Source organism: Ovis canadensis, chromosome 2, assembly GCF_042477335.2.
Source record: "Ovis canadensis isolate MfBH-ARS-UI-01 breed Bighorn chromosome 2, ARS-UI_OviCan_v2, whole genome shotgun sequence".
NCBI lineage: Eukaryota > Metazoa > Chordata > Mammalia > Artiodactyla > Bovidae > Ovis > Ovis canadensis.
In genome coordinates this window covers 23,387,989-23,414,664 of record NC_091246.1, presented here as the reverse complement: position 1 = coordinate 23,414,664, position 26,676 = coordinate 23,387,989, and the positions used below count along the sequence as shown (strand labels likewise).

At 43.1% G+C, this 26,676-nt stretch overlaps 2 long non-coding RNA genes and 1 other non-coding gene across 3 annotated transcripts; 1 reads left to right on the top strand and 2 right to left on the bottom strand.

Moving 5' to 3' along the window:
* Positions 1-2,143: 2,143 nt before the first annotated feature.
* On the bottom strand, positions 2,144-15,377 carry LOC138433281 (uncharacterized). Its single transcript, XR_011254229.1, has 2 exons — positions 15,238-15,377; positions 2,144-4,450 (listed from the first exon to the last, which is right to left on the bottom strand). It is a non-coding gene; the product is annotated as an uncharacterized lncRNA (long non-coding RNA).
* Positions 15,378-17,974: 2,597 nt separating this feature from the next.
* On the bottom strand, positions 17,975-23,511 carry LOC138433282 (uncharacterized). Its single transcript, XR_011254230.1, has 3 exons — positions 22,749-23,511; positions 22,234-22,324; positions 17,975-18,641 (listed from the first exon to the last, which is right to left on the bottom strand). It is a non-coding gene; the product is annotated as an uncharacterized lncRNA (long non-coding RNA).
* Positions 23,512-26,569: 3,058 nt separating this feature from the next.
* LOC138434960 (U6 spliceosomal RNA) lies at positions 26,570-26,676 on the top strand. Its single transcript, XR_011255006.1, has one exon. It is a non-coding gene; the product is annotated as a U6 spliceosomal RNA (small nuclear RNA).

Genomic DNA, 26,676 nt, shown 5'->3' with positions numbered 1-26,676 from the left:
CTGCTGCTTCTTGACCTGCATACAGATTTCTCAAGAGGCAGGTCAGGTGGTCTGGTATTCCCATCTCTTTCAGAATTTTCCACAGTTTATTGTGATCCACACAGTCATAGGCTTTGGCATAGTCAATAAAGCAGAAATAGATGTTTTTCTCAAACTCTCTTGTTTTTTCCATGATCCAGCAGATGTTGGCAATTTGATTTCTGGTTCCTCTGCCTTTTCTAAAACCAGCTTGAACATCAGGAAGTTCACGGTTCATGTATTGCTGAAGCCTGGCTTGGAGAATTTTCAGCATTACTTTACTAGCCTGTGAGATGAGTGCAGTTGTGCGGTAGTTTGAGCCTTCTTTGGCATTGCCCTTCTTTGGGATTGCAATGAAAACGGACCTTTTCCAGTCCTGTGGCCACTGCTGAGTTTTCCAAATTTGCTGACATATTGAGTGCAGCACTTTCACAGCATCATCTTTCAGGATTTGAAAGAGCTCCACTGGAATTCCATCACCTCCACTAGCTTTGTTTGTAGTGATGCTTTCTAAGGCCCACTTGACTTCACATTCCAGGATGTCTGGCTCTAGATTAGTGATCACATCATCATGATTATCTGGGTCATGAAGATCTTTTTTGTACAGTTCTTCTGTGTATTCTTGCCACCTCTTCTTAATATCTTCTGCTTCTGTTAGGTCCAGACCATTTCTGTCCTTTATCAAGCCCATCTTTGCATGAAATGTTCCCTTGGTATCTCTCATTTTCTTGAAGAGATCTCTAGTCTTTCCCATTCTGTTGTTTTCCTCTATTTCTTTGCATTGATCACTGAAGAAGACTTTCTTATCTCTTCTTGCTATTCTCTGGAACTCTGCATTCAGATGCTTATATCTTTCCTTTTCTCCTTTGCTTTTCACCTCTCTTCTTTTCACAGCTATTTGTAAAGCCTCCCCAGACAGCCATTTGGCTTTATTGCATTTCTTTTCCATGGGGATGGTCTTGATACCTGTCTCCTGTACAATGTCATGAACCTCATTCCATAGTTCATCAGGCACTCTATCTATCAGATCTAGGCCCTTAAATCGATTCCTCAGTTCTACTGTATAATCATAAGGGATTTGATTTAGGTCATACCTGAATGGTCTAGCAGTGTACCTCAGTGAACCAATATTTTCCAAATGGCCAATGCCTTTTGGTACAAAACCATGCACAGATTGAAAAATCTGTTCAAAGTGCAAGATAACTGATTTTATTTTAATGGAGGACAAAAAGTCCATTGATATGATTTCAGATTGCATATTGCAGCTAACCTTTAAGAAGCTACCACTAGTCAAGTGTTGATGTCATATCAAAGAAGGATATTCACAACTATCTGAAAGGCTCTTAAAATTCTCCTCTCTTTTAAAACTACAGATCTAAATGAGGTTGGATTTTCTTCATATACTTCAATCAAAACAGCCTATCAGGCTTCCCTGGTGGCTCAGTGGTAAAGAATCTGCCTGCCAATGCAGGAGACTGGGTTCAATCCCTAATCTGGGTAGATCCCATATGCCATAGTATGCAGCAATGCAACTAAGTCCGTGGGCCACAACTACCGAGTCTGTGCCTTAGAACCCTCAAGCACCAACTGCTGAACCACATGCCGCAATTACTGAAGCCCACACGCCTGGAGCCCATGCTCCACAAGAGAAACTGCAGCAATGAGAAGCCTGCACAGAGCAACTAGAGAAAGCCTGCGTGCAGCAATGAAGACTCAATGCAGCCAAAAATAAATAAAATGAAAAATAAATCTATCACAGAAGATTGGATGCAGAAGTAGATATTATAATCCAGCTATCTTTTATTAAGCCAGCCATTAAAGAGATTTGCAAAAAGGCACACAGTGACACTCTTCTCCAAACAAAATAATTACTGGTAAAAAATCATTTTGTAAAAAATATGAGTTAACATGTAATGGGTTTATTAGTGTTATTTTAGATAGCACTAGTGCTAAAGAACCCACCTGCCAATGCAGGAGACTCAGGTTCGATCCCTGGGTCAGGAATCTCCCCTGGAGGAGGGCATGGCAATCCACTCCAATATTCTTGTCTGGAGATTTCAAAAGACAGAAGAGCCTGGCGGGCTACAGTCCATAGGGTCACAGAGTCAGATATGACTGAAGCAACTTAGCGTGCAGCACGCACGTAAAAATTTTTATTATTTTTAAGTTCTAATACAGTAAATAGGAATACATTTACCACACATGAATAAAAGGTCTTTGGCTCCTCAATCATTTATGAGACTACAAAGGATCCTGAGAACAGTAGTCTGAGAAGTCTGCAGTCTTCAACGTCAATGCTAATGTCTGTTTCATGCTACAGAAGAATTCATTTTTGTAAGTAGTGCTGGAAATCCCTTCTCTTGTGCTGATCAGAGGAGCTAAAGAATAGAGACTATTGATGATCCAGGGCTAATCATGATAAAGCAAGCCAATTGCACTAATCAAACTGAAGAACAGAAACAAGAGAGAGTTTACCTGCACCCTCTTTCCCAAAGACATTTTGCTGCTTTGATGCCTCTCCTTTCACTGCAAAGAGATCCACCTGTCTCTGCTGCTCCCACCTGTGCATACACCTTTAATGTCTGTGTGATTGTCTAGGAAAAGTGAACCGTATTTTACAGAATTATGTGAAGTTACAAAATACACCTAGTGTAGATGACATTGATTGCTTTAAAACCACTTCTTAATCACTTCACATTAAATTTATAATGGAGCTGGACTTTCTGGGCTTCTAGCCCCATTCCCAGGCTGCATGAACCTGACCTCAGCATCCACCTGCCAGCAGCACCCCTAGCTCTCCTCTGCTTCTGGGCGGGCCTTCACATCCAGTTCAGGCCATGCTGCCCATTGGGGGCACTTTCCTCACTTCCACTGTGTTTGGTGATTGTTGGTCTTTTTATTTCAAGATAACGAATCTAAATAGGATTTGGAGATAGTTCAATGCAAAGGGAAAAAAAAAGAAAGAAAAGCTGCAACTCCCCAGGAGCACGGGTGACTCAATGGCCAAGCAGAACTCAGGGGCCCTACGCTGATTCACAGCACAGATGGGGATCCAGCCTTGGGGAACCCCAAAAGTCAGGGCCCTTTCCCTGGGGACTCAGGCTCAGATCAGCCAATGTGCCCAGCCAGGCTTCCCCACCCTCATTTCCTCTTTCCAGTTTCACATTGTCTTTTTTTAACTTGTCTATTTCTATTGGTTGATTTAAGTCCCTTCTGGAGCAAGGAGGGAGGAAGATGAGTGGGCTGTGAGACTGTTAGTGACTTATCACATTACTGACCTGAGACATGACAATATGTTTTGACAGAATGATACAGTTAACATCACTGTGTGAAGCTGTTGGAGCTTAACACTGATTATTATACAACTTATGATTGTCATTATCATTCACGTTTTGCTCTGTTGGGTTTTTGTTCCAACTTCGTGTATATTATAAACATAAGTTAATTACCATTAAATTTTCAAACATGATGCATTGCAAAATTTTGAGTGAAGAAGAATGTTTCAGTGAATTTTATTCAGATACTTTCTCTGATTGTCTGAGAGACATATATACCAGTGTCTCAGAAGATGACAGTTCTTCAGAACATAGTTCTGATTCAGATGATGTGAATATTAGGCCAACAAAAAGACAAAAAACTTCAGTGATTGATTCTTATATGGAAAGTGAAAATGAAACTCATGGTGCTGGAGAAGACTTTACAGGTGTATCACGGGTAACTACTGAATGCAAGAACCCGCAAAGTGTTAGTGAAGTAACAGAATTAATTTTCAACCAGCCAAAGTAAAAATCGCTGGCCACAGGCATTACTTTCTGCAAAAATCTCCCAGTTAATAATGAGTTAATAAAGAACTGTCCAGTTTGGGCAGAGATGGAAGGATGTGTTTCCAGCTCTCACTTTTAGCATTCTAAGAATCCCCATCTCTCCAGCCTCTCATGTCTGTCCTAAGGGTTCTTTCAGACACGTTGGGAGAGCAGTTGGCCTGATTTTGGCAGGAAGTTTGATAAGCTGGGTGGGAGTAAGAACAGGAAGCATGAACACAGCTATAATATTTGATCTTACTTCATCCTCACATCCATCCATACAGGAGGCTCTGCATCAGACCAAACTTGGTGGCCTCTAGGAGCTAGCATTTGGATAATGAGAAAACCATACAACTCTCAGGCCTGCTCACATTTTTATCAACACCAAGCACAAAGCAATCATATCCAGAAGCCAATGGTATCCCCACCAAGGAAAACTATCTTCAATTCTTAACTAAAAGGTCAAAGACAAAGGCAAGTATTCTCTATGTAGAATTTTTCCATCCCAACTTCTGACATGTAGAGGCAACAGCATCTGGCATCTCTCCATAGACGCTTAGCTTCTGGTGTTCTTTTTGGCCCCTCCATGGACTTTTCTTATCTCATCTGTGTGCGTCTTTAAGCTTTTACTGTAAAGAAAAAAAGGGATTTGGAAAATCACATAAAACAAAGATGCAGCTTAAGATAAACATCCCCATGTAGGCCACAACACAGCCTTGCTGCAGACCAGGAATGTCCTGCAGGCCTCTCTCCCTTCCCAGGAAGGGGACCGAAGTGTCCTGGCGTGCTGCTGGCTCAGGGTCTGCTTGCAAGGGCAGACTTTCTTCCTATCTTTTCAGGCCCTCCAGGGGCCCAACATACTCATTCTTCTCCCTCTAGGTCACACAGAGATGGGAGGATGCCACCCACTGTTAGAACAAATGTGATCTGGGGGCTCAGCGCACTCATTAGCCCCATTCTGACACATGCAGACAGCAGTTCTTGGGGTCCGCTGAAGAAAAGGAGTCTGACGGCTCTTGCAGGCAGCCTCAGACCAGCCATAGAATAGTGGACATGGGTAGCGCAATGGATACAAAACTAAAAAGACACAGTTTCCAACTTGCTGCCTTTAACTTGCACAGGAATGAGAATTACTAACCTAGTGCGGTAACCAGACTCTGACAATGGTTGCCTGTGGGCAGAGCAGCCTGGCTTGCTACAGTCCATGGGGCTGCAGATTAGGACACATCTGAAGCAACTAAGCATGCATGCACACACGCAGCAGTTGTAAACTACTCTCCTTAAAAAAAAAAAAAAAGAACAACATGCATCTGCCTTTCAGTTTGCTGGCATGGTAAGCCTTGCAGTTGCTACAAGTGTTGGCCTAAGGCAGTGCCCTGGTTAGACAGTGAACTCTACAAATGTGACTGCCCCCTGCAGGGAGTACTGGCCTCTCTGGGGATATTTCTCCAGCTGAGCCACCTTTACAAACTACTAGTCATGTCTGACTCTTTAGGACCCCATGGACTGCAGCACACCAGGCTTCCCTGCCCTTCACTATCTCCCAGAGTTTGCTCAAAGTCATGTCCATTGAGTCAGTGATGCCATCCAACCATCTCATCCTCTGTCACCCCTTTCTCTTCCTGCCCTCAATCTTTCCCAGCATCAGGGTCTTTTCCAATAAGTCAGCTCTTCACATCAGGAGGCCAAAGTATTGGAGCTTCAGCATCAGTCCGTTCAACGAATATTCAGCGTTAATTTCCTTTAGGATTGACTGGTTTGATCTCCTTGCAGTCCAAAGGACTCTCAAGAGTCTTCTCTAACATCATAATTAGAAAGCATCAATTCTTCGGTGCTCAGGCTTCTTTATAGTCCGACTTTCACATCTACACATGACTACTGGAAAAACAATAGCTTTGACTAGATGGGCCTTTGTCAGCAGTAATGTCTCTGCTTTTTAATACACTGTCTGGGTTTGTCATAGTTTTCCTTCCAAGAAGCAAAACATCTTTTATTACTAATTGCATGGCTGCAGTCTCTGTCTGCAGTGATTTTGGAGCCCAAGAAAATAAAGTCTGTCACTGTTTCCATTTTTCCTATTCTATTTGCCATGAAGTAATGGGACCAGATGCCATGATCTTACTTTTTTTAATGTTGAGTTTCAGGTCAGCTTTTTTACTCTTCTCTTTCACTTTCATCAAGAGGATCTTTAGTTCCTCTTGCTGTCTGCCATTAGAGTGGTATCATCTGCATATCTGGACTTGTTGATATTTTCCCCAGAAATCTTGATTCCAGCTTGTGATTCCTCCAGCCTGGCATTTTGCATGATGTTCTGTGTAGAAGTTAAATAAGCAGGGTAACAGTATATAACCTTGATGTATACCTTCCCCAATTTTGAACCAGTCTGTTGTTTCATGTAAGGTTCTAACTGTTGCTTCTTGACCTGCATACAGTTTTCTCAGGAGACAGATATACTTCCTGATGCAGAGAGAACTTTCAGATGCACAAAGTGGATTTAGAAAAGGCAGAGGAACCAGAGATAAAATTTGCCAACATTTGTTGGATCATAGAGAAAGCAAGGGAATTCTGGAAAAACATCTATTTCTACTTCATTGACTATGCTAACGCCTTTGACTATGTGGATCACAACAAACTTTGGAAAATTCTTCAAGAGATGGGGATACCAGACCACCTTACCTGCCGCCTGAGAAATCTGTATGCAGGACAATAAACAACAGTTAGAACTGGACATGGAGCAAAGGACTGGCTCAAATTTGGGGAAAGGAGTACAACAAGGCTATATGTTGTCACGGTGCTTATTTAACTGCTATGCAGAATACATCATGTGAAATGCCTGGTTGGATAAATCACAAGCTGGAATCAAGGTTCTGGGGAGAAATATCAACAACTTCAGATATGCAGATGATAGCATTCTAGTGGCAGAAAGCAAGAGGAACTAAAGAGCCTCTTGATGAAGGTGAAAGAGGAGAGTGAAAAAGCTGGCCTAAAACTCAACATTCAAAAAACTAAGATCATGGCATCTGGTCCCATCACTTCATGGCAAACAGAAGAGGAAAAAAATGGAAACAGTGACAGACTTTATTTCCTTAGACTCCAAAAATCACTGTGGACAGTGACTGAAGCCATAAAGTTAAAAGACACTTGCTCCTTGGAAGAAAAGCTCTGACAAACCTAGATAGTGTATTAAGAAGCAGAGACATACTTTGCTGACAAAGTTCCAGACAGCCAAAGGTATGATTTTTTCCATTGTAACAGCTGGACCATAAAGAAGGCTGAGTGCCAAAGAATTGATGCTTTCGAACTGTGGTATTGGAGAAGACTCTTGAGAGTCCCTTGGACAGCAAGGAGATCAAACCAGTCCATCCTAAAGGAAATCAACCCTGAATATTCATTGAATGATCTGATGCTGAAGCTGAAGCTACAATACTTTGGCCACCTGATGTGAAGAGCCAAATCATTGGAAAAGACCCTGATGCTGGGAAGGATTGAGGGCAGGAAGAGAAGGGGACAGAGGATGAGATGGTTGGATGGCATCACTGACTCAATGGACATGAGTTGGAGCATATTCAGGAAGATGGTGAAGGACAGGGAAGCCTGGCATGCTGCCATTCATGGGGTCGCAAAGAGTCAGACACAACCGAGTGACTGAACAACTGGTGGCTCAGTAGTAAAGAATTCATCTCCCAACGCAGGAGACCCGGGTTTGATCCCTGGGTTGGGAAGATCTCCTGAAGAAGGATATGGCAAACCCACTCTAGTATTCTTGCCTGGGAAATCCCATGGATAGGGGAGCCTGGTGGGCTACAGTCCATGGGGTTGCAAAAGAGTTCAACACAACTTAGTGACTAAACAACTGACTTTTTAAAGTGATCTTCAATAGTTTCCTATATTTGCCTTTCCTATGTGATTTTCCCTTTTCTATGGAATCTTGCTCCTTTTCTATTTAGAAAACACCTTTCAATATTTCTTTTAGAATAGGTTTAGTACTGTTGTGTTCTTCTAGCTTTTGCTTTTCTGAGAAATTCTTTCTCTCTATGCTAAATGATAATCTTCCTGGGCAGAGTATCCTTGGTTGTGGGTTTTCCTCTTTCAGGACTTTGAATATATCATGCCACTCCATTCTGGCCTGCAAAATTTCTGCAGAGAAATCAGCTGATAGTCTTATGAAGGTTCTCGTGTGACTGACCCATTGTTTTTCTTTTGCTACCTTTGTTCAGTCATTAAGTCGGGTCCAACTCTTTGCAACCCCATGAACTGTAGCACATCAGGTTTCCTTGCCCCTCACTATCTCTTGGAGTTTGCTCAAACTTGTGTTCACTGAGTTGGTGATGCCATCCAACCATCTCATCCTCTGTCCCTGCTTCTGCTGCCTTTAGAATCCTCTCTTTAAGTTTAATTATATCAACTCTTTATTTTAATTATAATATTTATGTCTTAGTGTGGGACTGTTTGGGTTCATCTTATTTGGGACCCTCTGTACTTCCTGCACCTGAATAGCTATTTCCTTCTTGAAGTTTGGAAATTTTTCAGCCATCATTTCTTCAAATACATTTTTGATCCTCTTCGGGCTTTTCTCCTTCTGGTACCTGTATTTTTCATGCTTTATATTATCCCACAAATCTCATATGTTGCTTTCATTTGTTTTCATTTGCCTTTTTGTGTGCTGTTCTGATTGGGTGATTTCCATTATTCTATTTTCCAGATCACTTACTTGTTCTTCTGTGTTACTTAGTTTGTATTAACTGCTTCTGGATTGGTTTTTATCTCAGCAGTCGAGTTGTCTAAGTTTGATTGGTTCCTTTTTATAGTTTCTAGTTTCTTGTTAGAGTGATCTGCATTTCTATTTAAAATCTTTATTTCCTTCAGCATTTTTATTACCTCTTTTTTGAGCTCAGTGTCTTGTAGACTGGTGAGATCTGTTTCATTATTTGTTCTTTCATGGGATTTTTCTTTTTCTTTTAATTGAGAGTGATTCCTCTGATTTTTCATTTTACTTTCTCTGCCTGTATAACTTTAGGAGAAAATTATCTATTATGGTCCTTGAACGGGTGTTTTTCTGTGGGAGCATCTTGGTGTAGACTGCGTGAGTCCAATATTTTTGATTTTGTCAGTGTGTGCTGGCTGTTTCCCATGTGATGTGCTGTGCTCAGTTGGTCAGTCATGTTCGACTTTTTGCGACCTCAAGGATTATAGCCCACCAGGCTCCTGTCCATGGGGTTTTTCAGGCAGGTATACTGGAGTGGGTTGCCATTTCCTCCTCCAGGGGATCTTGCCAACTCAAGGATGGAACCTGTATCTCCTGCATCACCGGCACTGCACATGGATCATTTACCTCTGAGCCATCTAGGTTCCACTCAACAGTGGGTGTAAATAATGCTGTGATATCAAGAGCCAGCACTGGTTATTGGGCAGGGGCTCCTCTCTGTTCCATAGCCATCACAGCCCTGTCAGGGGCAGGGTCTGCTCCCCAGTTGTTGGAGTATAAGCCCTGATGGATGGATTAAATAACATTCTGTTGCCTTTGACTGCATGCTCTGTCCCAAAGGAGGTGAGTGCTGAAGCAACTGAGGTCCCATTTACCAGCTGTGCTGTAGTCCATGGAAACGTGGAAGCAGCCCAAGGTCACATCCTTTTCTCCATTGTGTTTCTCCTACACCTCGTCCTGGGCTGGTGCTGGGGGCCAGGGCACTGTGGCTACAGGGACCAAGGTAGTTGTGCTGCCGCATGGGACCTGGCCGCCTCTATAGCAGGTCTCTCCCAGGACCTGATCATCCCAGATCCAGTTCTAAACAGTGGTAAGGGGTGGGCAGAACCAAAGCACTCCTGCCAGGAAAGGAACTGCTGCATATTCCTCCCCAGGGGCTGTCCATGTAAGACGTGTGTTTCTGAGGCACCACCCAGATGTGCATGCCAGCAACCCCTGCTTCTGCTGGACCTGTGCCCCACTGTTAATACACTGACAATGGGCTCCAGTGGAGGACCACACTTGTCATTCCCATGCTAACGATGGGCTCCAAGGTTCAAACCATATCACACCCCAGCCCACCAGGCTGTCTCTGTGCAGCTAGATCGAGTCTTCTCCCAGGCCCCATCCACCCCAGATTCAGTGCCTAGTTGCTGCTGGTACTGGAAACCCCATCTGGTATGCATTTTGGGCTGGGAAGTACAGCAAGGTAGCAGTCCATCTCTCTCTGCCCTGATTGTTGGTAAGCTGGCATGCATCCTGCGAGCAGGGTCCTGACCACTCCAACCCCTCTGTCTGGCCTCCCAGCAGGCAAGGGGGATCCCCCAGAAAGTACCCATCTGTGTGTACCCATCTGTGTGATCCTCTTGCCCAGGGTCCTACTGTTCCTTAACAGACTTAGGTCCTCGGGACTGGACGAGGAGTGGACAGGATATCTGGGACAGCAGCACCCATCTTGCTGTCAGGCTATGGGTAAAACTGATCATGGAGAAGACAGAGGCGACCCTGATGTACTACGCCTCATCACACCTCCCCTTCTGAGAGCCTTCAGTTATGGGAGATGATCCATTCCTGTCTGAGCCAATGTTTTCTATCACTGTTGTGGAAAATACCCTAGGTGTTACTTTGTCTAAAATTTCTATCTTGTATAAAGTATCATGCCAGATACTTTTCCTACTGACTGTGATGGAATCTCAGGGAGACGAGGCAGTTCAGAATCATGATTTGACAGGTGTGTCTAGTCAGACCCGCAGTGCCTTTGCCCTTTCCTGGGGTCACTGTGGTGGAGGTCACACTCACTCCCTGTGACAGCCCCTTAAAGAGGTCCTAAAGGGGGCAATGAGCCTATTTTAAAGGTGGAGATCTGAAGCCTGACCACCACACCCTGCATGACAGGGCATGAAGGCAGAGATGAGTCGCCTGTTAGGACATGAAGAGCTGAAATGATTTCTTGCTAAGAGATGGTTAGTTTCCAATTAGATTCCTCATGTACAATAATGGAAACCATTAGCTCAAGGTACCTGTGTCAACTGTCTCCAGACTCCCCATGTACAACGTCCTTCAAGCCTCTAAAAGCACATGGTGAATGGCTGGCACTCTGTCCTTTCCGTGTAACCCCTGCCACTGCTCACTTGCGTGCGCTCTCGCTCTCTCTCTCACACACACACATATACACAGGACCTTGACCTACTGTCATGGCACCCAAACTTGTTTTGCCAGAACAGAATATATATTATGTTGTTGCTTTGCTTACAGAGGATCCCCTAAAACACAGGGCTCTGTGTACTACCCCCTCGCCTTCTCTGCTGCAGAGATCTGGTCCACAGGCAATGACTCTGTCAGAGAGGACTATCGTTTTCAGAAGCCAATGGGCAGCCCCATAGACATCAATTGTAACTACAAATGGAAATCCCTGTAACTAACAGTGCATGGAGGGCTCTCTGATAGATCACAAATATGTGGCATGAGGAAGTTCATGCTTATGATCAGTTGCTTTGCCCTGTCTGACTCTTTGTGACCCTATGAACCCTAGACTGGCAGCCTTCTCTGTCCAAGGACTTCTCCAAGCAAGAACAGTGGAGTGGGTTACCATTTCCTCCTCCAGGGGATCTTCCCAATCCAGGGACTGAACCTGAGTCTCCTGTATCTCGTGCATTGGCAGGCAGATTCTTTACTACTGAGCAACCAGGCAAGCCCCCATGAGGAAGTTAAAGTCTTTACTGAAAAGAGCTGATCTTACACAGAGGTCTGTGAGAGAATTAAAACAGAGAAATACAAAGTGGGAGTGCGTGTTGGAGGATACAGGACACAAGCAGGTGTAGCTCTCACTGGTCCCCTCTGGCCTGAGTACGCTAACACTGACGATTAATTATATTGCCTGAGATGGTTGTTGAGATCAAACTTCATCCTGCCCAACTCTCCTTCTTTGCCACCCTCACTGCCCACCCTCCAGTTTCTCTAACATAACAACCTATGTGCTTCCTCACCCCAGGGCCTTTGCACATGCTGTTTCTTCTGCCTCTCTTCACTTCACTAGTCCTCCTCCCGCTTCAGGACTCTGCTTAAATGCCCTGTCCCAGCAAGTCCACCTTCAACCTCTGGACCATGTCAGTTCAGTTTGGTGGCTCAGTCGTGTCCAAATCTTTCTGACCCCATGACCCGCAGCACACCAGGCCACCCTGTCCATCACCAACTCCCGCAGTTTACCCAAACTCATGTCCATCGACTTGGTGATGCCATCGAGCCATCCCATCCTCTGTCGTCCCCTTCTCCTCCCACCCTCAATCTTTTTCAGCATCAGGGTCTTCAAATGAGTCAGCCCTTCGCATCAGATGGTCAAAGTATTGGAGTTTCAGCTTCAGCATCAGTCCTTCCAATGAACACCCAGGACTGATCTCCTTGAGGATAGACGGTTTGGATCTCCTTGCATTCCAAAGGACTCTCAAGAGTCTTCTCCAACACCACAGTTCAAAAGCATAAATTCTTCAGAGCTCAGCTTTCTTCACAGTCCAACTCTCACATCCATACATGACCACAGGAAAAACCATAGCCTTGACTAGACGGACCTTTGTTGGCAAAGTAATGTCTCTGCTTTTGAATACGCTGTTTAGGTTGGTCATAACTTTCCTTCCAAGGAGTTAGTGTCTTTTAATTTCATGGCTGCAATCACCATCTGTGGTGATTTTGGAGCCAAAATAAATAAATAAATAAATAAAGTCTGACACCGTTTCCACTATTTCCCCAACTATTTGCCATGAAGTGATGGGACCAGATGCCATGATCTTCGTTTTCTGAATGTTGAGCTTTAAGCCAACTTTTTCACTCTCCTCTTTCATTTTCATCAAGAGGCTCTTTAGTTCCTCTTCACTTTCCACCATAAGGGTGGTGTCATCTGCATATCTGAGGTTATTGATATTTCATCTGGCAATCTTGATTCCAGCTTGTGCTTCCTCCATCCCAGCATTCCTCATGATGTACTCTGCATAGAAGTTAAATAAGCATGGTGACAATATACAGCCTTGACGTACTCCTTTTCCTATTTGGAACCAATCTGTTGTTCCATGTCCAGTTCTAACTATTGCTTCCTGACCTACATATAGGTTTCTGAGGCAGGTCAAGTGGTCTGGTATTCCCATCTCTTTCAGAACAGTTTATTGTGAGCCACACAGTCAAAGGCTTTGGCATAGTCAATAAAGCAGAAATAGTTGTTTTTCTGGAACTCATTGGCTTTTTCAATGATCCAGCAGATGTTGGCAATTTGATCTGTGGTTCTTCTGCCTTTTCTAAAACCAGCTTGAACATCAGGAAGTTCACGGTTCACGTATTGGTGAAGTCTGGCTTGGAGAATTTCGAGCATTACTTTACTAGCGTGTAAGATGAGTGAAATTGTGCGGTAGTTTGAGCATTCTTTGGCAGTGCCTTTCTTTGGGACTGCAATGAAAACGGACCTTTTCCAGTCCTGTGGCCACTGCTGAGTTTTCCAAATGTGCTGGCATATTGAGTGCAGCACTTTGACAGCATCATCTTTCAGGATTTGAAATAGCTCCACTGGAATTCCATCACCTCCACTAGCTTTGTTCGTAGTGATGCTTCCTAAGGCCCACTTGACTTCACATTCCAGGATGTTTGGCTCTAGGTGAGTGATCATGCAGTCGTGATTATCTGGGTCATGAAGATCTTTTTTGTACAGTTCTTCTGTGTATTCTTGCCACCTCTTCTTAATATCTTCTGCTTCTGTTAGGTCCATACCATTTCTGTCCTTTATCGAGCCCATCTTTGCATGAAATGTTCCCTTGGTATCTCTCATTTTCTCGAAGAGATCTCTAGTCTTTCCCATTCTGTTCTTTTCCTCTATTTCTTTGCATTGATCGCTGAAGAAGGCTTTCTTATCTCTCCTTGCTATTCTTTGGAACTCTGCCTTCAGATGCTTATATCTCCTTTTTATTTCTCCTTTGCTTTTCGCTTCTCTTCTTTTCACAGCTGTTTGTAATGCCTCCTCAGACAGCCATTTTGCTTTTCTGCATTTCTTTTCCATGGGGATGGTCTTGATCCCTGTCTCCTGTACAATGTCACAAACCTCTGTCCATAGTTCATCAGGCATTCTGTCTATCAGATCTAGTCCCTTAAATCTACTTCTCACTTCTACTATATAATCATAAGGGATTTGATTTAGGTCATACCTGAATGGTCTAGTGGTTTTCCCTACTTTCTTCAATTTAAGTCTGAATTTGGCAATAAGGAGTTCATGATCTGAGCCACAGTCAGCTGCTGGTCTTGTTTTTGCTGACTGTAGAGCTTCTCCATCTTTGGCTGCAAAGAATATAATCAATCTGATTTCGGTGTTGACCATCTGGTGATGTCCATGTGTAGAGTCTTCTCTTGTGTTGTTGGAAGAGGGTGTTTGCTATGACTAGTACATTCTCTTGGCAAAACTCTATTAGTCTTTGCCCTGCTTCATTCTATACTCCAAGGCCAAATTTGCCTGTTACTCCAGGTGTTTCTTTGGAGAAGGCAATGCAACCCACTCCAGTAGTCTTGTCTGGGAAATCACATGGACGGAGGAGTCTGGTAGGCTACAGTCCATGGGGTTGCAAAGAGTTGGACACGACTGAGCGAGTTCACTTTCACTTTCATTCACGGGAGAAGGAAATGGCAACCCACTCGTGTTCTTGCCTGGAGAATCCCAGGGACAGGGGAGCCAGGTGCGCTGCCATCTGTGGAGTCGCACAGATTCGGACACGAGTACCGTGACTTAGCAGCCAGGTGTTTCTTGACTTCCTACTTTTGCATTTGAGTCCCCTAGAATGAAAAGGACATCTTTTTTGGGTGTTAGTTCTAAAAGGTCTTGTAGATCTTCACAGAACCGTTCAACTTCAGCTTCTTCAGCATTACTGGTTGGAGCGTAGGATTGAATCACCATGATATTGAATGGTTTGCCTTGGAAACGAACAGAGATCATTCTGTCATTTTTGAGATTGCATCCAAGTACTGCATTTCAGACACTTTTGTTGACCATGATGGGTACTCCATTTCTTCTAAGGGATTCCTGCCCATAGTAGTAGATATAATAGTCATCAGAGTTAAATTCACCCATTCCAGTCCATTTTAGTTCACTGATTCCTAGAATATCAACGTTCACTCTTGCCATCTCCTCTTTGACCACTTCCAATTTGCCTTGATTTATAGACCTGACATTTCAGGTTCCCATGCAATATTGCTCTTTACAGCATCGGACCTTGCTTCTGTCACCAGTCACATCCACAGCTGGGTATTGTTTTTGCTTTGATTCCATCCCTTCATTCTTTCTGGAGTTATTTCTCCAATGATCTCCAGTAGCATATTGGGCACTTACCGACCCGGGGAGTTCCTCTTTCAGTATTTTATCATTTTGCCTTTTCATACTGTTCATGGGGTTCTCAAGGCAAGAATACTGAAGTGTTTGCTGCTCCTTACCTTGGACAGGGGCTATTTCCTCACAGCTGCCCCTCCTGACCTTGAATGTGGAGTAGCTCCTCTCGGCCCTCCAGAGCCCGCACAGCTGCCGCTCCTTGGATGTGGGGTTACTCCTCTTGGCCCGGAATGCACCCTATCTACTGACAAATACATGGCATTAAGACTTACCTGTACAGTTTATAGAAGACCAATGAGACAGACAACCACCCAGGTTAGGTTATGCTAAGGCCTTGTCCGCACTATCTGCCACAGCAGCTACAGGCCACATGGAGCTATTTTTATTACAATGAAACAAAATTAAAAATTCAGTTCCTCAGCCCCAAGGACCATTTTGGGTGCTTAGAAACCACATGTAGCTAGTGCATTGGGCAGCACAGACAGAATACGTCCCTCGTCCCCCAAGGTTCTACTGGACAGCCTTGTCTAAGCTGCTCAGTGCAAGCTCAGCTTCCTAAAGCACAGGTATGAGTCTTACTAGTCACTCAAGTGGCCCCATCTGTAAAATGATGATAGTGCCTAACCTTGAAGAAGTTACTGTAAGATTTTTATATCTCATATATGAAACATACACACAGAGCAACCAGTTTCCCAGCACGTACACACGTGGTGTTTTGCTGCCTGATAAATCTGAGTAACTACTGGGTCTTGGTCCACTTGAGCTGAGCTGCTGTGACAGAAAACCAAATACTGGGTGGCTTATAGACAAGAACTGCTCACAGTTCTGGAGGCTATAAGTCCAAGATCTGGGCACCAGCAGGAGGACCCCCTTCCTGGTTCATAGACGGATGACTTACTGCTGTCTGCCATCACATACACAAAGGGGCAAGGGAGATCTCTAGGGTCTCTTTTGTAAGGTCACCAAGCCCATCAGGGGCTCTACCCTCATGCCCTAGTCACCTCCCAAAGGTCCAACCTAATACCATCACATGGAGCATCAGGATTTAACACAGTAATTTTGGGGAGACACAGCCTACACCATGGGCTCAAGTTTCTGTCTTCATGGAGACACACATGCTTCTCCTTGGAGTCCTTATTTGTTTCTGATATGAGATACAGAAACCTGTATACCAGTCAAGAAGCAACAGTTAGAACTGGACATGGAACAATGGACTGGTTCCAAATTTGGAAAGAAGTACGTCAAGGCTGCATACTGTCACCTTGCTGATTTAATTAATATGCAGAGTACATCATGCAAAATGCCAGGCTAGATGAAGCACAAGCTGGAATCAAGATTACTGGGAGAAATATCAACAACCTCAGATGTGCAGATGACACCACCCTTGTTTCAGAAAGTGAAGAACTAAAGAGCCTCTTGATGAAAGAGGAGAGTAAAAAAGCTGACTTAAAACCCAACATTCAAAAAATTAAGATCACGGCATTGGTCCCATCACTTCGTGGCAAATAGATGGGGAAACAATGGAACAGTGACAGACTTAAATTTTCTTGGATTCCAAAATCACTGCGGGAGAGCCATGAAATTAAAAATGCTTGCTCCTTGGAAGAAAAGCTATGACAAACCTAGACAGTGTATTAAGAAGCAGAGACATTACTTTCCTGACAAAGGTCCATATAGTCAAAGCTACGGTTTTTCCAGTAGTCATGTACAGATGTGAGAGTTGGACCAAAAGAAGGCTGAGCACTGAAGAATTGATGCTTCTGAACTATGGTGTTGGAGAAGACTTTTGAGAGTCCCTTGGACAGCAAGGAGATCAAACCAGTAAATCCTAAAGGAAATCAACTCTGAATATTCATTTGAAGGACTGATGCTGAAGCTGAAACTCCAATACTTTGGCAACCTGATGCAGAGAGCTTACTCATAAGAAAACACCCTGATGCTGGGAAAGATTGAAGGTGGGAGAAGCAGCAGATGACAGAGGACAAGATGGTTGGATGGCATTACTGACTTGATGGACATGACTGTGCAATGTCTGGGAGATAGTGTAGGGCAGAGAAGCCTGGTGTGCTGCAGTCCATAGGGTCACGAAGAGTATGACCCGTCTGAGTGACTGAACAGCAGTATCTCTGATCCCTTAAAGGCCTGAGGAAATCTGACTCTGAAATCCTTGCAACATTCCTGTCCTACCCAGGATTTCTCTCCATCTTGGATTCTTCCAAGATGTTCTTCTGAAATGCATGGTCATTTCAGAAGACTTTACCCTGATTTCAGCTGCTTTACCCTGGTTATGTCTGAGTTGCTTGTTACTCCCTTAGAAAGTGTTTATTGCTCACCATTGTGTTGGTAGCCATCCGCGGATGAGGGGCAAGTGATAAATAAGTGATAACGTCTCTCCACCAGAATCCTCTGCAAGCCACAGATTGCATGCTTCTCTTTCTAGGTCCTTCATCCACAAATCCAAACCACCTTGTAGGGAATTCCCCAGCAGTCCAGCAGTTAAGAGACTGCATTTAAACCACAGAGGAGACAGGTTAACTAAGACCCCCACATGCTGTGTGGTATGCCCCTTGGAAAAAAACACCTTTTATTCTTGAGAGACTTTCATCTCTCAAAGATGCACCAGTAAATCCCATTTCTTAGTAGCAACCACCAGGCAACCGGATTTCTAAGGACTTCCTTGGAAATGATTAAATGTGGATTTGTGAATTTTAAAAGAATTTCAACTTACTGCGAAGTCATGAAACACCCCTGGAGGAGGCCTTCCATCCACAACTGCTGTGGGTCCCAGACAGAGAGAAGGATAGAGGCAGTGTGAGTTACTCATTAACCATTAATTCCATGTTGTGGTGACCAACCTCTCCAAAATACATTATTTTATTTTTTTTAAAAAGACATTAAAACCTAGGACTGATATTAGGTTTTACTCTTTTGTACATAATTTAGACAAGAGTATCACTGATATTCAGAGAGACGAATACATTTATACAGACATGAAATAAAGCAGTTTTGAAATGACTAGCATCAGAGGCTTCTGAGACATGGGCCATAAAACAAAGCACAGGCCAAGGCCAAGGCCAAGGCTGCCATAAGAACAGAGGTGGGTATCACCTGGCTGCCTTTTCCCTTGGACTCAAAACCCTATGTTCTTATGCTGTGAAAAATGGCAACCAGTTCCTAAGTGTGAACATCTGTCATTACAGTGTGGGCATTCTTTTCAGGGCTTGTTTTCATGAAACACTACACATTTGGGGACACATGGTGCACGCTAGGGGAAACAAAGTTCTCATGGCAAAGTGCAGTCAGCAGAACCTAGAAGTGATCGCCCATAAATGTGGCATGCTGCAGTTCATGGGGTCACAAGTCAGACACGACTCAGGGACTGAGTAACAGTAACAACAAAGAATGGAGAGGAAGTCCCACTCGAACGTGGAAGGTGGCTCTCTTCCTTCTGCATTTGGATGCAGCTGTCTTTCTTGTCTGGATCTTGAAGGAGGAAACACACCCAAACCTGAGAAGAAATGAGGAACTGGCAGTCACTGCCCTTGAGGTCAAGGCTGTGGGTGGCATTAGCCGACCACTAACTTACTGAGTAAAACATCCAGGCCATGGAAACACCAGGACAGCAGGGGCAGACTGCAAAGGACGTGCAAAATGCCCAAGAGGAATAGCACGGTGTTCCCAGTTATGACTGTGGAGGAATTCCCTTACAATAAAGCAACTGGAAACTGACATGGAGAAACCTCATAAAGTAGCACATGCAGAAACTGTTCAGTTGCTGTCATGTCTGACTCTGTGCAACCCATTAATTGCACCACAGCAGCCTCCCCTGTCCTTCACTATCTCCCTTCACTTGCTCAAACTCATGTCCACTGAGTCAGTGAGGTCATCCAACCATCTCATTGTCTGCTGCCACCTTCTCCTCTTGCCTTCAACCTTTTCCAGTATCAGGATCTTTTCCAGTGACTCAGTTCTTCACATCTGGTGACCAAAGTATAAGAGATTCAGCTTCAGCATCAGTCCTTCCAATGATGAATGACTGGAATGATTCAGGGTTGATTTGCATTAGCAATGACTGGTTTGATCTCCTTGCTTTTGAAGAGACTCTCAAGAATCTTCTCCAGCACCATAATTCAAAAGCATCAATTCTTTAGTGCTCAGCCGAAGAAATCGTTGTTGTTCAGTTGTTAACATGTCCGACTCTGAAACGCCTTCAACAACTCTTGGACTTTGGATTATGGTCCAACTCACATCCATACATGACTACTGGAAAAACCATAGCTTTGATTAGACGGACCTTTGTCGCAAAGTTTTGTCTCTGCTTTTTAAAACGCTTACTAGGTTTGTCAAAGCTTTCCTTCCAAGGAGCGAGTGTCTTCATTTCATGGCTGCAATCACCATCCACAGTGATTTTGGACCCCAGGAAAATAAGTCTGCCACTGTTTCCACTTTTTTCCCTTTTATTTGCCATGAAATAATGTGACTGGATGCTATGATCTTAGTTTTCTGAATGTTGGGTATTAAGCCAGCCTTTTCACTCTCCTCTTTCACCGTCATTAAGAGAATCTTTAGTTTCTCTTCACTTCCTGCCATAGGGGTGGTGTCTTTTGCATATCTGAGGTTGTTGATATTTCTCCCAGTTATCTTGATTCCAGCTTGTGCTTCATCCAGCCTAGCATTTTGCAAGATGTACTCAACATAGAAATTAAACAGGGTGACAATATACAGCCTTGTTGTATTCCTTTCTCAATTTGGAACCAGTCTGTTGTTCCATGTCCAGTTCTAACTGTTGCTTCTTGACCTGCTATATATAGGTTTCTCAGGAGACAGGTAAGGTGTTCTGCTATTCCCATCCTTAAAGAATTTTCCACAGTTTGTTGTGATCCACACAAAGAATTTAGCATACTCAATCAAGCAGAAATAGGTTTTTCTGGAATTCCTTTACTTTCTCTGTTATCTAACAGATGTCGTCAATTTGATGTCTGGTTCCTCTGCCTTTTCTAAACCTAGCTTGTACATCTAGAAGTTCTCAGTTCTTGTACTGTTGAAACCTAGCTTGAACGATTTTGATCCTTACCTTGCTAACACATGAAATGAGCACCAACTGTGTGGTTTTAACATTCTTTGGCATTGCCCTTCTTTAGGATTGGAATGAAAACTACCCTTTTCCTGTTCTGCAGCCACTGCTGAGTTTTCCAAATTTGCTGGCATATTGAGTGCAGCACTTTAACAGCATCATCTTTTAGGATTTGACATAGCTCAGCTGAAATTCCATCACTTCCACTAGTTTTGTTCCTAGTAATGCTTCCCTAAGGCCCACTTGACTTCGCATTCCAGGATGTCTGAGAGCTCTTAGGTGAGTGATCACACCATCGTGGTCATCTGGTTCATTAAGACTTTTTTTATACAGTTTCTCTGTATATTCTTGCCACCTCTTCTTAATATCTTCTGCTTCTATTAGGTCCACATCGATTCTGTCCTTTATTGTGCCCATTTTTGCATGAAATGTTCCCTCAGTATCTCTAATTTAAGAGATCTCTAGTCTGTCCCATTCTATTATTTTCCTCTATTTCTTTGCATAGATTAATGAGGAAGGCTTTCTTGTCTCTCCTTGCTATTCTTTGGAACTCTGCCATCAGATGGGAATATCTTTTTCTCCTTTGCCTTTCACTTCTGTTCTTTTTTCAGCTATTTGTAAGGCCTCCTCAGACAACCATTTGGCCTTTTTGCATTTCTTTTGCTTGGGGATGGTTCTGGTCAACACTTCCTATACAATGTCACAAACCTCCATCCATAGTTCTTCAGGCACTCTATCAGATTTAATCCCTTGAATCTATTCGTCACCTCCACTGTGTGATTTGATTAAGGTCACACTTGAATTGCCTAGTGGTTGTCTCTACTTGAAGTCTGAATTTTGCAATAAGCAGCTCAAGATCTGAACCACAATCAGCTCTCTATTGTTTTTGCCTATTGTATAGAGCTTCTCCATCTTCAGCTACAAAGAATATAATCAATCTGATTTTGGTATGAACCACCTGGTGATTTCCATGTGTAGAGCTGTCCCTTCTATTGTTGGAAGAGTGTTTCCTATGACCAGTGCAGTCTCTTGGCAAACTATTAGCCTTTGCCCAGTTTCATTTTGTACTCCAAGGCCAAATTTGCCTATTATTCCAGGTCTCTTGACTTTCTACTTTTGCAGTGAAGTCCCCTATGATAAAAAGGACATCTTTTTTTGTGTTAGTTCTAGAAGGTCTTGTAGGCCTTCACAGAACTGTTCAACTTCAGCTTTTTCAGCATTAGCGGTTTGAGCATAGACTTGGGTAACTGTCATGTTGGTTTTGCCTTGGAAACAACTGAAATCTTTTTGTCATTCTTGAGACTGCATGGAAGTACTGCACTTCATACTCTTTTGCAGACTATGAGGGTTAGTCCATTCCTTCCAAGGGATTCTTGCCCACAGCTGTATATATAATGGTCATGTGAATTAAACTCACCCATCCCCATCCTTTTTAGTTCACTGATTTCTAAAATGTTGATGCTCACTCTTCCCATCTCCTGTTTGACCATTTCCAATTTACCTTGATTCACAGACGTAACATTCCAGGTTTCCATGCAATATTATTCTTTACAGCATCAGACTTTACTTCCACCACCTGACACATCCACAGCTGCATCATTTCTGCTTTGGCTCAGCCTCTCATTTCTTCTGAAGCTATTTCTTCACTCTTTCCCAGGAGCATAGTGGACACCTAGCTAGCTGGGGGGGTTCATCTCTGTGCCATATCTTTTCACCTCTTCATATTGTTCACGGGCTTCTCAAGGCAAGAATGTTGAAGTAGTTTGCCATTCCGTTCTCCAGGGGACCCCGTTTTGCCAGATCTCTGCAGCATGACCCATCTATCTATCTTCAGTGGCTCTACAGAGAATGGCTCATAGTTTCGTTGAGTTTTACAAGGCTGTGATCCATGTGATCATTTTGGTTAGTTTTCTGTGATTGTGGTTTTCACTCTAGGGCTAGGAAATAAAAGCACTAAGAGACTCGGGAGTAATTTGTGTGAGAGAAAATGGTTACATCAGCCAACATTTCATCATAGTAAATGTACCTGCTTAGCCATCAGCTCCAACAGGCAACCTGGGGCTCGGTAGCGGCTCTTTTCTCTGCAATCCTCAATGTGTGGTCATCAATGTGTGGTACTAAGGTGAAAGGGAGCTATTAGATCTTCACTGGCCTTCACAGGCACCACTCAGAGAAAGAATTCCCACGTTGAAAAATAAGAAGTGTGCCTAGCTGCCACAGCAAACCCACCATCAAACACATTCTCCATTAACAGTCAGGGAGGACCATCTCTCAAAGCTGTAAATCCACTATGGTCACTTGGGATTTGCACTTGACACTTTTTGTCTATGACCATTTTCTTCTGGGGCCTCCTGACCGTTCACAATAGGAGTGTAACTGAGACAGTGGTTACACAACTGATCTTTGTGTACGAGCAATTATCTCACTACTCCTCCTTCCAGGAAGAAGTTGGGGGTAGGTGGATATTGTGACCTGAGATGTGAGTGTCTTCTCAATGTCCCGCAGACAGGACACAATCTCTTTACCAGGGGCTACACTCACCACTGGCCCTTGAGGCCTGGGCTGCTCCCTCGACTTTACAGATGCTGTGAGGAATGACAGATGACAGCACCAACTCTTAGTGACACCGGTCACAATGTTATGGACATGCCCTGCGGGCAGTGAGAGGCCCTAATGGAGGCCCTCCTGACTCCACTGTGGGCCTCTGCCCAAGCACTCAGCTTCACACACATTTGTCAGGCACTCGGGAGCTGGCAGACAGCTCCCAAGGTGGAGAGCCATTTAAAGATGGGACTCTCGGGTGAACCTGAGATGGATCTGCTCAGAGTGTTTCTTCTAACACATAAAAGTAACCTAGGTACTGTATTAGCTTACTCCTTTTTTCAGTAACATACTTTCATATACTTCCCTCTGGGGGGGATTTTCTGCTCAAACCAACTCACATCAGAACTCTTTCAAAAGGTGTGAGTAGTACTCTGAGGGGACTTCCCAGGGGACTAGATAGAACTTTACTATCTGAAAAAATCTGTGACACAAGAATCTTAAAATCTTGCCTTTAAAGATCATAAAAAATAAATAAGTTAAGCACAAAATTATATTAACATGACCCTGAAAAAAAAATAAAAGTATGTCTAATTTATGGAAGTTATGGTTTCTACAAAGTGCAAAGGAATTTTGTTAATAGGAAGGGAAGTTGCTCCGTCATGTCTGACTCTTTGCAACCCCATGGACTGTAGCCTACCAGGCTCCATCTATGAGATTTTCCAGGCAAGAATACTGGAGTAGGTTGCCATTTCCTTCTCCAAAGGATCCTCCCAACCCAGGGATCAAACCCAGGTCTCCCACAGTGCAGGCAGACGCTTTACCATCTGAGCCACCAGGGAAGCCCCATTTGTTAATATGGTTAGCTACAAAACAAACTTAATTTTCTTGGAAAAATTAACAATCAATCTCAGAGTAAAAGCTTCAAATAAATTTTGAAAAATGTCTAATTCAGTTCAGTGCTGAAGGAGCATGAAAACTACTAAGCCGAACCTAGGATGCTTTCCATAGTATAATGAAAATATTTTAAAAAACTGGTACACAAAGGTCGCATTTTAATAGTTTCTCTCCTCAAAATATTTAAAATGTTTTGAAATCCAGTAAATTCTGCCACATCAGAAAGATAAAGCAGGTAAAGTTGGTCTTTTCTCCAAAGGAGATAGAGATAAGAAAACAGAGCTACTGTAGTAAGATGGCGTCTAGACAAAAATCATGCCTTTTACCCTTATTCCATGTGAAACCAGAACGGTTTTAAGCACTTTGGAAACAATGACAAACAATTTTTGGATCTTTTAAATTACAAAGACAGAAACTGAGGGAAAGATTTTGGATTTTTCTGATAGTAATGGTAAGTAACTTGAAATCTAACTTTGTACCTCATGATAAAACTATAAAGGGTGCGTAAAACCTTAGAAGCACAGGTATGACAACCCAATCAGGCAGGTCCTGATCACAGCCAAACAAATCCTGCTAGAACAAGGAACACGAGTTTGTCCTGCTGCCTCGCAGAAAGCCCTTGGCTGGAGGACGCTGGGCAGTTAATAGCCCTAGCGGATTCCAATGTATTAGCAGTCTGTTGGCCAATGGTGGTTGGCTGGGAGACTTTTGACTGAGAACATGTTGCAATTTACATTTTACTTTGTTTTCTCATTCTAAAAGTTACACCACACCCTTCTTTAGTGTCACAGAGAACTAAAATGCTTATATGGCAGTTGGAAGCCACTCCATGGGGCACAGCCTAATAGGGATGACACTGGGTAGGAACAAACACCTTCATAAACTTCATGTTCATCAGCCAAAGTAACTGTTGACATAAGGCAACTTGTTGAACCAGGTGAGCAGTGAGAAGCCTGAGATGTAGTAATACTTAGAAAAGATACAAGCTAATTGCTATCTAAATTACTCTGCTACTAGTTTAAAAGTCATAGTTTAAATAAGGTCACTTATTCTGAGGTATTTTTGCAAAAAAAAAAAAAAGTTACCCTTTCCTAATGAACAGGAAATCATAATTTATTCTGGATAAACAAATGAGCAGTTCAGTTCAATTCAGTTCAGTTGCTCAGTCGTGTCTGACTCTTTGCGACCCCATGAATTGCAGCACACCAAGCCTACCTGTCCATCACCAACTCCCAGAGTTCACCCAAACTCATGTCCATTGAGTCGGTGATGCAATCCAGCTGTCTCATCCTGTCGTCCCATTCTCCTCCTGCCCCCAACCCCTCCCAGCATCAGGGTCTTTTCCAATGAGTCAACTCTTCCCATGAGGTGGCCAAAGTACTGGAGTTTCAGCTTTAGCATCATTTCTTCCAAAGACCACCCAGGATTGATCTCCTTTAGAATGGACTGGTTGGATCTCCTTGCAGTCCAAGGCACTCTCAAGAGTCTTCTCCAACACCACAGATCAAAAGCATCAATTCTTCAGCACTCAGCTTTCTTCACAGTCCAACTCTCACATCCATACATGACCACTGGAAAAACCATAGCCTTGACTAGACGGACCCTTGTCGGCTTGAACATCTGGAAGTTCACGGTTCATGTATGGCTGAAACCTGGTTTGGAAAATTTTCAGCATTACCTTACTAGCATGTGAGATGAGTGCAATTGTGCAGTAGTTTGAGCATTCTTTGGCATTGCCTTTCTCAGAGATGTTTAAAAAAACAAATCATGCAAAGAAAGAAACTGAGCACAGAGATATTTTCAAACAGAGAACAGAGAGCAGAGTGCAGATATCTGCCCGATGCTAATTCTGTTAGGCCTTGTGAATTTACCCTGTAAAGTCCAGCTGCTGAACCCCAGTGTCACCCAAAGTCCCAACTTAAAACCACCATAAAACTCATGCACTGATGAATTTAACCACATAACAGTGACGACAAGTTTTAGGAGCCATCTCAGTGAAATGTCCCTCTGAGGTGGCAGTACACTGTATCAATTTATATCACCTGAAAAAAGAGAAGAGAACCCAGAGGGATTGGGTGGGGGAAGAGGTAGGTTCAGGATGGGGGGAAACATGTATACCTGTGGCCGATGCATGCTGATGTATGGCAAAAACCGTCACAATATTGTAAAGTAATTATCCTCCAATCAAAATTAATTTTAAAAAATAATTTTTTTTAAAAAAAGATCAATTTTCCACAGGAGACTTAAAAATTCACTGAAGGGTAGAGAATTTTCAAGGGCAAAGTAACAATGTACACCTGTTTTGTTCTATACAGTATTTTAGGTGTCTTATGAAATTATTTGTATATTTTCCACATTTAAAAAATACACTACAGGCAAATGTATATTTCTACTACTATCTGAAGAGCATTAAAGCTGAATTAGTTTAGAATTGACTTATGTACAGGTTATAATAAACCCTTACAACATAACAACATTTGAAATTTAACTCTTAAGTCTGTATAAACCCTCACCTCCAGTTATAACTTCTAGACCAAAGGTCTAGAATGTTCCCTAAACATTAACCCTTTAGAGGAAGGCAGCCTGCTGTCTTCACTTTCTCAGAACAAAACACACTCGTCAACCACTTCCCAGGCGCCTCACGGAACATAGGCAATGGCACAGTTATGTACCAGCTGCCAGCTACCATTCTCTCACAATCTTGAGGGTTATTTCTTTTAGCACCCCTGAAAAGAAAATGAAATTTTGTTGCAGTTTAAATAAAGCTGTTAGCATTATTTAGAGTATAGGACCCAATGTTAAAAATCCATACCAGAAATTAATGATGGAATGTCAAATACTAAGGTGAATTTTAATTGCCATAAATCTCCACACCACCCCTGTGATCATGCAGAAACATAATTAACTTTTAAAACCTCTCCAAAGTGCTCGCTTCGGCAGCACATATACTAAAATTGGAACGATACAGAGAAGATTAGCATGGCCCCTGCGCAAGGATGACACGCAAATTCGTGAAGCGTTCCATATTTTT